The following is a 14,569-nucleotide window of genomic DNA, read 5'->3' as shown; positions in this document are numbered from 1 at the left end:
GTCATATTCGTCAAGTATTCGCTCGTAATGAACCAAAATAAAATTTTTTAAAAAATATAATTATTTATTTTTTTTTTTTAAATAAAGAAAAAAAATAAATAAAATATTTACACAAAACACTAATATTCCAAACACTTTTTTATGATAAAATATCACGTTCAAGAACTGTTTGTTTTTACAAATTTCACGCAGGTAAAAAATTTTCAAAAAAATAAAAAAAAAATATTTTCTACCTTTAATATTTAATATTTTTCAATAAAAATAATTTTTTTAAATAGATTTTTTTTATCTCGAACTATCTCGATATTTTTTGTTGTTTATTTATCCAATTTGAGACCTTTTCAGAGAAAAAGTCTTGCGAAGAAAAAAAGAACCGACCGATGGCAATATTTCGTGCCTCACAATACAAATGCCGGAAAGCAACTGATTTGTTTTGGATTCATTCTACGCGAGCCATGTGAATGTATTAATAAATTTTTACGTATCCATCGTCTCTCTCGCCGTTCTCTCGTCAGTCAGAAACTGCATTTGCTATAAAAATTTCAAAGTAAATTGTATGAGTAGGTAACCGGTTTACATTGCGTACGTGGATATAAAAGTTGAACTTGATGTTGTCTGTGGTAAGGTACGTTCTCGTGTACGGAAGCTTATCAATGAATGTTGAATGTTGTGTGTTGGGGTATCGTAGTGTGAGAGAGACTGAGAGAAGCGGAATTTATAGCAAAATATTTTGTGTATGGTTTTGTGTACGTGTGAAGAAAGTGTTGAAGAGAAGAGAAAAAATTGGAGGGGAAAATTTTTAATTTTGCAAAAATAAAAATATTTGTTTGTTAAATTTATTAAATAAAATAATATTTTATGATTTTACTTAATATTTATTTATTTTTCTAATATTTATTATTTATTTATTTTATAATTTTTTTTTTTATATTTTAATAATATTTGTTAATAAAAAAAAAATTATTTTAATTTAAATAAAAAAAAATTAAAATGTTTTTTTTTATTTAAATTATTTTATTAATTAAATTAAAATTATTTTTTTTAATTTATTTTAAAATAAATTTTAAAAAAATCTTAAAATATTATTAGAATTGCAAAATATTTTTAGTTTTTCTATAAATAAATTATTATTTTATTTTAGGTATTTTTTATGCAATTTTCATTTTATTTTAAAATTAAATTAAATTTAATTTAAAAATTCATTAATATGAATAAAATATTTCATTAAATTTTGATTTAATAAAAAGTTTAAGTCAGATTTAATTTTTAATTTACTAAATTTATATTATTTTTTTTTTCAAAAAATTGGGTAATTAATTTTTATTAAATATAAAAATAATTAAATAAAAATTATAAAATATTCTAATTAAAAAAATTATTTTTTTTTTATTATTTTTTTTTCATTATTTAAATTTTATTAATTTTTAACATTTTTGATTATTTAAAAAAAAATAAAAATTAATTTAATAATTTTAACGAATTTTTAGTTTAAAATTTAAAACAAAAATTGTTCAATAAAAAATATTTTTTTTTTATCAAAATTAACCACAATTTACGACAAAATCAATTAATTAAATAAATTAAAGCCACATCAAGCACACGACGAATTGACGTGTGAACGATAAACCACACAAAACACCATCTGAATAAAATAAAATAAAAAACTTTTTCATGCGGTAGACATGTCAAGCCAATTCCACATATATCTTTAATAACTTTACATGATTTTGCATTTTACAAAGTTTTAATGGCACCATTCAATCGGAAAATTTATTTGAACATTTTCCATTATTATTTACCGCACAACATGCTGTTGCCACGGTTAGCTTCGTAACGTATCGAAATCAGGGGAGAGACAGGAACAAATTTCATCTTCTCTCATTTTAAAAGTGTGTCATCACACAAATCCGGTATCGATGGAGCTTCGTAGAGAGGCAAAAACTTTTTCCGTGACTCAACAGGTGGAAAATCTCTGTAGGTAAGTACCGTCGATAGACAAACAGCCATAAAGAAAAACGTAAATTTTCCTCTTTTACATAAAAAGCAATTTTTCCATAAATAAATTGACTTTATTCCGAGTATTGTTCAAGCACCTTCAAGTATCTCGAGTAAAAATGAAGAAATGGAAAAAAATAAAAAAAAAACAAAACCTCTACGTGTTTGGGTGGGAAAACAGACACGATAAAAGGTAAAGTGCGGTAAAAATGGTTTTAGGCTGAAAAAAATGTTCCTTTCTAAATATTTGATATATTTTCGGTAAAGTAAAAAAAAAATAAAAAGCTAAACTTAGACACAAATCCAACACAAATTGAGTTGGTGTTCATATGAAAATTATCGTGTTATGTTTTATTTATTATTTTTTGCTTGTTTTATTAAATGGGAGCTATTTTGTACATGAGTATTGTTTCATTTTATTGCCTTTTTTCTCAATTGTAATCAAGATATATGAGGTGTCATGTTAATGTTTGTAACTTGTTACTGACTAACTGAGCACAATCCGTGAATGCATAAATTTGTTAGATTAGTCAATTTTGATTTTTTGTCTAAATTTTTTGGATTATGAATTATGGAATTACCTAAAAACCAGTTGATGAGTCATTTTAATGGCTTTTTAAAGAGAAAATGGCGATTTTAGGTCCTTTAAATATCAGAGACATTTGAGAAAATTATTCAGTAGAAACTTGTCATCGAAGGTTTAAGGATGTTTCGGATTTCAGTTTCTGGACATCATTCATAAAATTTACTAAAATGTCTTAAAATTTCAATTGATTTCAAAATTGATTAAAACAAAGTTATTAAAAATAATTAATTATTAAAAAAAATAATTAATTATTAAAAAAAAAAAAAAAAAAATATTAAAAAAAATAAAAAAAAATAATTATTAAAAAAAATAATTATTAAAAAAAATAAAAAAAAATAATTATTAAAAATAAAAAAAAATAATTATTAAAAAAAAAAAAAATAATTATTAAAAAAATTAATTTAAAAATAATAAAAAAAATAAAATTATTAAAAAAAAATAATTATTAAAAAAATTAAAAAAAAAATTATTAAAAATTAATTTAAAAATAAAAAACTTCAGATAGAAATGTTCAGTTTTCTTCAGACATTTCGGATTTCTTGATATTAATTTATTTTTTTTTATTAATTTTCGAATACAAGACCAATATCACTAGCTTGGCAAAAATCACAATTTTTTTTATTAAAATATCATTTCAGGTCTCAAAGGACTTCAATGAAAATCTAAAAAATGGAGCTCAAATTAAACAATATTTTTTTTTATTTTACAGCTCAATAATAACTTGGAATTTCATCACAATAAAAGAAATGTTCATTTAAAAATAATGACATTTCGGATTTAATTTTCTTTCAAAATTTTTAGGTTTTAAAATAGCATCTCGATTGAATCATTCGGTGTTCGAATCCCTTCAAAAAAATATTTAGAACCAAAAAATGGAACAAAGATGTATCGTCAAAGGAAATTTTTAGAGCTATAGAAAAATAATAAATTTTAATTCGCAATGTAATTTTAAAATGTTTTTTTTTCACTCGAAAACTTTTTTCTACAATTTTCATTTAAAAATAAATTAAAAATATTCGTTATTCATTCAATTCCAATCAAAAAAATTCTATCGCAGATTTTCGCTTAATTTTCATTTACAATCAATATCATGACACAAAAGCTTGTCAAACTTTTTTTTTATAAAAACCTCCAAATTAATCAACAACAAAAAAAAATCCAACAAAAACCAATTACGTTGTAAAAAATGCATGTCGCACGTATCAACATTCATTGTTGTTCCCGTGCCACACATTCACCTGATTTATTCATTTTTTCGTGGCTGTCATCAAAACATGTGAGATTGTAAATGAATCCAAGCCAATCCTTTTTCACATTTTTTTTTATTTACTGAAAATTCGTGTCATGGTTTTGCATTCAATTATCCATTAATTTACAGATTGATGGTACGCCGCAACAACAAGGACTTTTTACATTTTTTTTTGCTTTCGATTCAATTAACAAAAAAATGTGGAAAATGCAGGTAATCAAGTTAAGTTCTAACAAAGGGAAATTTTATATTTTTTTTTAAACAATAAAAATATTGAAAGTTATCGTTCATAAATTGAAGGTTTTATCGCATTTTGACTTAAATGTTCATTTAACCACGTGGTTAATTAAGTCACGTGACTTTTTTTTAATTAAAAATTTAATTTTTATTTTTTTAATTCAATTTAAAAATTTTAAATTAAATTTTTTTTTTAATTTTTAAATTAATTTAAACCACGTGGTTTTTTCAAATTTTTAACCACGTGATTTGTATGAATCTTTATCTATGTAACCTTCTTTAATTTTTAAACCACGTGGTTTAAAATATTTTTTTATTCAAATGGTTCTAAATTTATTAAATTTATTTAATAACCACGTGGTTTTTTCAAATTTTTAACCACGTGGTTTGTATGAATCTTTATCTATGTAACCTTCTTTAATTTTTTAACCACGTGGTTTAAAATATTTTTTTAATCAAATGGTTCTAAATTTTTTGTGATTCTAAAATGTTTTATGATTTTTTTAACCACGTGACCTAAAAAATTTCAAACCACGTGACCTTTATTTTTTTCCTTCTAAAAATGCAGTAAAAGTAATTTAATTACTTCTCTCTGATGCAATTCATCCCGAGCACTCTGTAACTGTCTCTTGTGGCTAGAGAAAAATAAAAAATATTTTCCGTAATTGAATTTGATTTTAATAGCATTACACGTGACTTGACACACACACTTTGCTCCGTTACTCGTTGCTTGTTTTCCTCGCAGAGCAGAACTTGGCAGTAAATCAAATAATTGTAAAATAAATAACAAGTGAAGTGTAAGTAAACATCGAGAGAAGTACAACGCGTGCATCGATTCTGAAGATAAAAACAATTTTTTAACACACTTTTGAACACGTCTCACCGATCGTCGTAAGCTGAGAAGAAGATCATGAAATTTCTTTAGTTTTCTCCTCAAAAGCGACCTACATTTTCTGCACTTTTTAATTTTGGCGTTAACGTTCGAACGAAGGAAAAGTGGAAATTTTTAATTTCTAAATTATTTCTGCCTCTACAATGTTATCGAAACCGGTATGTGACACGAACACGAACAGGTAGGTGAATTCAGTTCAACTTAATGTGATTAGAAAAATTTCTTGTTTTTCTTGTCTTGTCCCGAGCAAAATAATAATCCACTTTTACTATTTTTTATTTTACTTTTTTTTCTTCAGTTTCTTTTATAAATATGTTATTTTTCTCAAGTCTTGTAAAAATATAATAAAATACCGTTCAAGTATGAAGTAAAGTGTTAGAAAGAAAAAAAAGAGAAAAAATTGTCTGGTATTTGTTAGCGGAGTAGTTACAGCGATTTATGTTGTTGATAATGAACGCATGCATGCGGTCTGTCGCATTAATGTAAAGTAAGTAACACACCTTTTATTGCACTGTCAACAATTTTATGCAAATTTTTTCGTATTTTAATAAATTTATGGGATGGACTGATGTTTTTCTGCTTAAATTTATGCGAAAGGAGAGTGATTGGATAACCAGGGAAGGAATGAAGGTCAAGAATGATAAGATTATGTGATTAATGTCAAGTTTTATTTCTCTTCGTTAAATAGGGGAATGTCATGGAATGTAGTTTTTAATTATCTGGTAGTAAATACAGCAATAATTTGCGCATCATCTGCTTTGGAAGAAGGTATGTTTTTTATTATTTGAAGTTCAAAAATTAAAATTTTATTATTTTTATTTTAAAAAAACAATTGGTGAAATTTATTTAATTTATTATTGTTTTAATTTTAAAAAAAAATAATAATTATTTATTTTTTAAAAATTAAATAAAAATAAAATAATTTTTTAAATGTAGTTTTTCTTAATTAAAAAAAATATTTAATAATAATTTTAATTTTATTAAATCATAAATTAAATATCCAAAATTTTTTTTAAAAATAGGTCAATTTTTTAATTTTACAATAATTTAATTTCTTTTAATTATTTTTTTTACTAATTATTTAAATAAATAAAATTTATTTTCATTTAAATTTTTTTTTAAAAAATTTATTTTTTTAATTAATTTAAAAAATAATTAAATTTTATTTTTTTAATTTAATTTTAAATTTAAAAAAAATTTAAAAAAATTTATTTATAAATTTTTTTAAAATTATTTTATTAATTAAAATAATTTTTAAATTTTTATTTATTTTTTTTCTTTAAAAAATTAATTTTAATTAAAACAACTGGGATTTCATTTAATTTTAGTATTTTATTTAATTTTACTCATAATTAAAATTTTTTTTAAATTAAAATTATTTTAATTTTTTTTTTAATTAAAAAAACTACATTTAAAAAATAATTTTATTTTATTTAATTTTTAAAAAATAAATAATTTTATTTTTTTTTATTTAAAAATAATTTAGATTTAAAAAAATATTTTTTTTTTTTCATTAATTTTTTTTTTTTTTTTTTTAGATTTTTTTTTTTTTTCATAAATTTTATTTATCGAAAAGCAAAAAAACAACCTACCAGTCGTCCTCATTTTTTTTTAATAATTTAAATTTTAGTACTTTTCCATTCTCTCATGTAAAAAAAATCTCCCGTTAAACGTGAAAAAACTTGTCTTCACCCATGTAAAACATTTCTCCCAGCAACTACAAAAAATATTAATAATAAAACCAAAACCACGTAAGTACGAAAACATAATTTTATCGCATACATTCTCTCGCTCATTTTCTGCCTTTTTCACATGCGTATATCGATCATAAATTACAAACACATCCGACCAAACTGAGAAAATGACGGTAAATGTTCATCAATTAGTAAGTGGTTTTCCATTAAAACAGCTTTCAACTATTATTTATGTCTATTTTTTTATTTTATTTATTTATCACGCCAAGCTACGAAAAACCGCACGATGATGCGCATAAATGAAATTGAATTAAAATTTCTGTTTATCATCACACAACACACACACTCGACTCACCTGCACCCATTTTCGCCGCTTTTTCGGATAAAAGTTACTAGTCGACAACTAACTCGACACATTTCCATCAATCATTGGGAGGCGACACATCCATGTCACGTTATTTGACAATAATCTGATAAAATATTAAAAAAAAAATGTTTTAATGTGAATTTTTAATGACTGCCTACCTTTATAACCCTTGCACGGCATGTCATTGTCGCAAGTCGTCTCTAGTTCATATTTTAATTTAATTTCGCAGTCGTTTATGGTATTTGCTTTAATATATTATTATTGCCTTATAATAATAATAATTTTTGCTCTTCACTGCGATGACCGAATGATGCCCGACCTCACCTACTTTTATTTTATTAGCGCACATAAACGCGAAACATGCAAAAATTTTCGAATGGAGAAAAGTCGAATTTTCGTCGCATCTCATCAAAAGTTGTTGTCGTTCAATTTGTAGATAAAATAAACACTCTCGATATTCCGGTAATCCGTTCAATTTATTAAACGCCCGACTAAAATACAGAGAGCAGATTGATAGTATCGTCACGAATGCATAACGATAATCAGACCATTAATTTGCTCTAATTCATATTGATTATTGCTGCTTGCCGTTCGAAAAACAGAAAACGAAACGGACCAAAGTGAAAACAAAATATGTTGGACCTAATGTCGGGTAAAATCGCGTTAAATTATCATTCATTAGAAACATGCGATTAGTGATGTTTACAATCGATTTATTGGGAAATATATTTAGTCAGTCATGTAAGTCGCGGAATGGAGAATTGATTGATGGGACAGATTTGATGAGGATTTATAATTAATTAATTGATTTTTTCTTTTAATTATTTATTTATATTTTTTTTATATTTTACGATTTTTTTAAAATATTTTTCATACACTTTCTATTGATTTTTATTGAAATCATTTGAAAATCATTAACAAATATTTTTAAAATTATTTTTATTTTATTTTTTTTTTTATTATTTTTTTTATTTCTTTATTCTTGATGGGACGGATTTGATAAGGATTTATAATTAATTTATTGATTTTTTTTTATTTAATTATTTTTTTCATTTTACGAAATTTTTTAAAATTATTTTTCATACATTTTCTATTGATTTTTGATAAAATTATTTATATTAAATATTTTTAAAATTATTTTTTTATTTTATTTTTTTATTATTTATTTTTTATTTTTTTATTCTTAAAAAAAATCGGATTTTTATATTTTAAAATTAATGAATTTAAAAGTTTAGTTTAATTTAGAAGAATTATTTTAAAATTTTTTTTTCCTAATAGGTATTATGTATTTTATTGATTTAATTTATTTTAAATTGTTTTATTTAATTTAATTTTATTTTTAAATTTTTTTAATTAAATATTTAATTTTAAAAATTATTCACAAATTAACTAAAATTATTTATTTATTAAAAATTTATTTATAAATTTATTTAAAAAAAAAATTTTTTATAATATATTTTTTGATTTTTTTTTTTGTTAAAAAAAATTAATATTTTTAAATTTAATTAAAATAAAAATTTAATTTCATTTAAAATTATTTATTAACTATTTATAAATTGATTTCTTTTTTTTACTCTTAAGCTTTTAATTTTTTCATTTTATTTAATTATTTTTTTTTTATTTTTTTAAATATATATTTTTTTTATTTCAATAAAAACCACTCAAACAAGAAATTCAATAAAATCGACCAAAAATAAATCAAATCGTAAAACTGTAAAGTCATCGATAAGCAAATTGCCCGAAAAATTTCCCTCAAGGTCGTAGACGGTCATAAAGTTGCATGATTTCCAACCAAACCCATCAACACAAATATTTATTTGGCATTGTTCTCACCGTCTGTCTCCACTTTTCATTCACTTTCGTTCCTCAACACTTTTCTACTGTGCGAAAAAAAAATCCTTAATGGAAACATAAATCTTTGACAGAACATTAAATAATAACGTTTCCATTATTAGAAAAATCATCAATAAAGTCTCGACTCTTTGCTTTTATAAAACAAGTCCCATTTTCAACAAACACAGAAAAAAAAAGAAAAATCACGAACGACCGACATTTTAATTATTACCTTATCGCATGGCAAGTTGTTCACAAAACATTATTCAATCGCACAAAAAAAAAATAACCATTGAATAGCTCTCATGTTTTTGTCTTTCACTTGTCGCTTTGTGCTATGCGCACCATACTCGCCCTTTTCACGTAAAAATGTTGTTTTCAGCAATTTTAATTGCAATCAATAAACCTCATTTCGCAAACATTTCTCAATATTCAATCGATTTTTTGTGCTAATTTCTCGTTTTCCTTGTCTCTCTCGGTGCTTTACAGTTCATGGAGCTTGAAAAAAGAGACATTTAATTGTTTTCGTATAATATAAATTTATTTCGCAGTTTTTTTTCTACATTCCATTTAAAAATTGTGTAATGTAATCTCTAATCAGAGTTCACGTAAAAACACAAATACGTCCCAGAGGTTAATAAACAAAGCACGTGAGGAAAATACAAAATCTTTGATCGCGAACAAATATTACGTGAAAGAAGCGCAAAAAAACTCTCGGTAATGGAAAATTTATGTTTTATTTAAAAACGTGTGACTTTATAAAATTTAATGAAAACAATTATGCGCCATGAAATAATTTTCGATTATTATTTAATTTTAATTTGAATGCTGCAGTGATTAATCAAATTAAAATAATAATCGACTAATTGGTGTTCATCAATATTCCTCGAACGTTCCCTCATTTGATTGAAATCAATTTTCGAATTAAATTCGTTTTATTTAAATGTTCAAATACAATTCGAAACAAAAAGAGGAGCTTAATAGAGTGTTAATGAGCTGAATTAAATGTTACTCTATTTAATTTAAAGTCATTTATCTCTCTTTTTGCACTTTGAATAATTCAAGGAATAAATTGTTTTAAAGAAGATGAAAATTATGTGTAAAGTAACCTACTTTTCGATAAATTCCTTGCCCGTTTAATGGTATTGTAGATGTTTCTTTCGTCGTTTTCTTGAAATGTATTTCTTTGGTTCAGTTGGATTTCGAAGAAAAAAGAAGTGCAAGTTTTAAATGTATTTTTGTGCGATAAAGCATTACGTCAAAAGTTTTGTTGAGGATATTTTTGGTTGGTTGAACATAGGGAACGTATTTCTTGATCAAGTCAATTTTTTGATACGAAATTTTAAATTTTTCGTTCTCGTATGAGAAAATATTTGAACTATAGCTTCGATACAGAATTTCATTTCAAATTAAAAATTATTTTGATTTAAAAGCTTGATTCTCAGGTTCTGAAAATTATTTCAATTAGATCTGCTCGAAAGGAAGCATTTATAAAAATTGACAACAAATATCAAGATAACTTTCATTTTTAGTAAAGTCAACCATAACTATAGCAAAAATTACTTAAATTGAGTATTTATCATTATTCAGTAATTATTTGGAATATAACCTTCGTCTCGACTCCTCTACAAACGTGGATTCATAATGAATATCAGATGCTTTAAAAAATTGAGGCAATAAGAATAATTTCCCTTTTTGAAAGTTTTTTTCGATTTAAAAGAAGGCACTTTTTCATTAGTATTCTATCTTAATAGATACGACTTTCCAATGTTCACTAAGAGTTATTAATTTCCATGTGAAGATTATAGCTTTTGAGTTTTCTATCAAACCTTTTGTTTGGATTCTCTGAATTTGACTTCTTAAAGAACTTCTTGTTGTTGTTGATGTCAGGTCCATCTTGCGATGATTTGGGCAGGTATACTTTTAAACGTTCACATTTATTGCACTTTTCACGTAATTCATAGCGTTTCTTTTAAATTCTTGAATACTATCACAGTCTGTTTTATATTGTTTCGACATTTCATTAAAAAGTCTGACACCGTTGTACCACACTGAATGTTGTTCATTGAACGAAATTTCTTGTCTTGGTCTCAAATGCGCATTATTTCTTAAATTATATGGCTGTATGTCGCCCACTTTCTCAATATTCACAGCCAGGTAATTCGGAAGTTGATTTTTTGTTGCCTTAAAAATTAGTATCAAAACATTAAACGATATACGTTGATAGACACTTAACTAATTTGTTTCCTGTAACATTCGACAAACACTGCTTTCTATATTTCCATGCGTCAAGATTCTTAATGCTCTGTTTTGGATTATCGTATTCCTCTAATTTCTTCTTTTCCATTCAGGTACAATATTGAGCTGCAATAGTCGAAATGGGCTCCAACCATGCATTTGTATAATGTCAGTTTTGTTTCTTGTGGGAGTTTCAAGTATATTCTTGAAGACGAGTTAGATTGTAGCACTTTAAACCTCGATTACAATTCGTAAAAAGTTTCTTTGATCTGAAAAAAGAACTCAATGAAAAATCATTTACTAAAATTTAAAAAAAAATTTTTACAACTTACCTTGAAGCTTGAAGACTTACCAAAAAATAATTTATTTCCAGAAAATATAAAGAAATTTCAACAAAAAATTATCCAATTAATAAAACAGCTCCCTAAGTTTTTAAAAAGAATCTTTGTTTTAAAACAAACTACTTTCTTCTTCGTCTTCTATCTGCCTTTACAAGATAGATGTGTTTACATTTTTTACTCAACTCTATTCAATCTCGTTAACTGCGATGTAAACTAACTTTATATTGTTTCTATCTTGCTTTTTTTAAATGCAAGTATATCGAACCTCAAAAACCAATCTTAAATTTTCGTAGCAAATACCATCATTTTTTGCACTTTTGATATATTTTCTCTACTTCAACTATATTGAAGATAATCGAAATTTTTATCTCATACCACATCTAAGAAGCACAAAAAATACTTACTCATGGTCTGAAACTCTTTCAAATTCCTACCAAACTTTTTTCAGCAGTTAGTTACTTTGATTAGAAAACATTTTCCGGTGATGAGAAAAGTTTCTGTTGATTGTTTCAATCCTCTTTATTCGATTTTCATCATGATAAATTTAATTTCAAACACAAGTTGTTTCAACTTTTGCACTCTTTAAAAAGTACTTCTACTAGAAATCAATTAACTTTGAACCATGTGCTGCTTTTGATATGAACTGTTACTACATCGAAAGATGCTGACCTAAATAATTATTACACAACAAGCAATCGCAAAAAAAAAGTGTGACAAATCGAACGAACAAATAAATCTCGTGAATCAGCAAAATTTATAAAAATTGACAAGCAACACGCTTCTTCCTTGTTCGTGTCGAGCTTCTCGTATCTTCTTCTTCTTCTACAATTTCAACGGGTCAGTCTAAAGAAATTTTTTTAATTAAAACTTACGTTACTTTTTTTTTGTATGACAATGATGTTATCTCTCGTTATTTATTGCAACTTTTTTTCTGTTGTATTTTCTCTTCAATTACACTTCTTCATTATTTATTATATTGAAGATTCACTCGTTCGAGAGATAATAATAAATTTATAACAATAAATAATGATTTTTCTTATGACATTTGTCGTAATATTGGCGTCGTCGCATGTTATTGTGTAATTTATCATTCAATCCGAGCATTACGAGATTTTTTGTTGCTTGATGAATTTTGTAATAAAATACTACTGATAACCTCAACCCTCCTTAAATCATTTTTGGACATTTTTGCGACAAACCTTGGTAACCGGCATTCCATTGAAAGCACTCAAAAATTACATATATTTAATTAACGACGAAAAAACCTTCGTTGAAACAATTCATCGAGCATGTAAAGTACCATCAATTTATGCGATAAAGGCGTGCTACAAGTAGTAGAGCATCTGATATCGTTACAGGATGATTTCAATTTTAATTTAATGCAAAAAGTTAATGATTGATATCGACACATATCACACAACTAAATGAGAATTAAAAGAGATGCATTCATTAAAAAAAAACTCATATGTATAATGATCATCAATGTTAATTGCTGTTATCATAAACTACTTATTCGAGAGAAAGTGAAACGTATTTAATGGCAAAGCCGAAGCATACATGGCAATCTATATTTTTTTTTTTCGTTTTCAGACCGGATTCATTTCAATTAATTTTCTAATGAAACTGTAATGAAATGAAACAAAAAAGAGATCAATGATAATAAGGGCATTGCATGTCTGGACAAAAAGCAACAAAATTAGTGGATTAGGTTACAATTTCCGTAAAATAATTTCCATTATCTTTCGATCAATTATTATTATCAGACTTGGATAATTGTAGGTTATCATCAAAAAAATTAAACAAATAATAAAAAATGTAATTAGTGGAATTGATTGAGGTATTTGCATACAAAAATTGATATGATAGGCACTTATGATTATAATTATTCATTATTATTATTACCGCCAAAAAAACTGGGTAATTGAGAAATTAATAAATCGTGGGGAATTGGGTTGGTAATGTTTTTTTAAAAAAATTATAAATTCATGAAATAATGATGTGATGTAATATTATTAAAAGTGAGGCATCGTGATGAAAAAGATGATTAATTTGAAAACGGCAAATTTGGATATTGTGTTCAATGAATATAAATTGGATGGATGTTAAATGTTTTAAAACTGATTAAAAATTTTTTTGAATGCTGTTTCTTTGTAATAAATATCATGAAATTATTTGAATTATTTTTCATAAAGAAAAAAAAAATTAGGTTGAAATTTTTGAAAAGAACGAAAAATAACTTAAGCTTTAAGTTTTGATTGAAAAAAAATCTGTTTGCTAATGTGATATGGCGTTTGATCTCTGAAGTGGTATCTCCATCAGCATGTATCAATGCTTCAAAGTACATGAATTTGACCATAAAATTTTAACTTCCAGTGTTATTTTATAGATTTATTGATTTTTGAACTCATTTTGTCATTTTTTCTTTGATAATTTTTTTTATAATAAAAAAGATCTTCAATAAATTTACTTGAAATTATTAATTTTTAATTACGTAATTTAATTAATTAATTTTAATTTATTTTGATAATTTTTAATTTAATTTAATTTTTAATTAATTTCGATTATTTAATTTAATTTTAATTTAATTTTTTTTATTTATTTAATTATAAATAAATTAATTTTATTATAAATTTAATTATTTATTTAATTAATTTTTCATTAATTTAATTAATTTCCAACCAATTTTTTTATCATCTTTAGTTTTTTTTATTTTGAAAAAAAAAATTAAATGTAAAACTTAAGTTTAAAAATTTATTGAAAAAAGTTTTTTTTTTAATTTTAACAAAAAAAAAATTTAATTATTTCACATTCAAAAATTTTTTATAATTTAATTTATCAATTGATACTTACATTTCCGGTCAGTCATAAAAAAATATTTACGACCCCTTATAAATTTTCCATTATTCCTGATGAATTGCATATGATGAATTTTCTCACGCCTCTGCAGCACACTTCATCCTTTTTACCTCATTCTAAAATAGATCTTATCAATACAATTACCGTAATATACACTTTTTATGACGTGTCGTGATTTTCTGATCAACTACATTCGCTCGCCTCACAAATTAAGTCATTTAACTGCACTTTACTTGCTTGTTTCATGTCACATTGTAAGCACTTCTAACACGAAAACGCAC

Source organism: Culicoides brevitarsis, chromosome 1, assembly GCF_036172545.1.
Source record: "Culicoides brevitarsis isolate CSIRO-B50_1 chromosome 1, AGI_CSIRO_Cbre_v1, whole genome shotgun sequence".
NCBI lineage: Eukaryota > Metazoa > Arthropoda > Insecta > Diptera > Ceratopogonidae > Culicoides > Culicoides brevitarsis.
Note: the sequence above shows the minus strand (reverse complement) of the source record.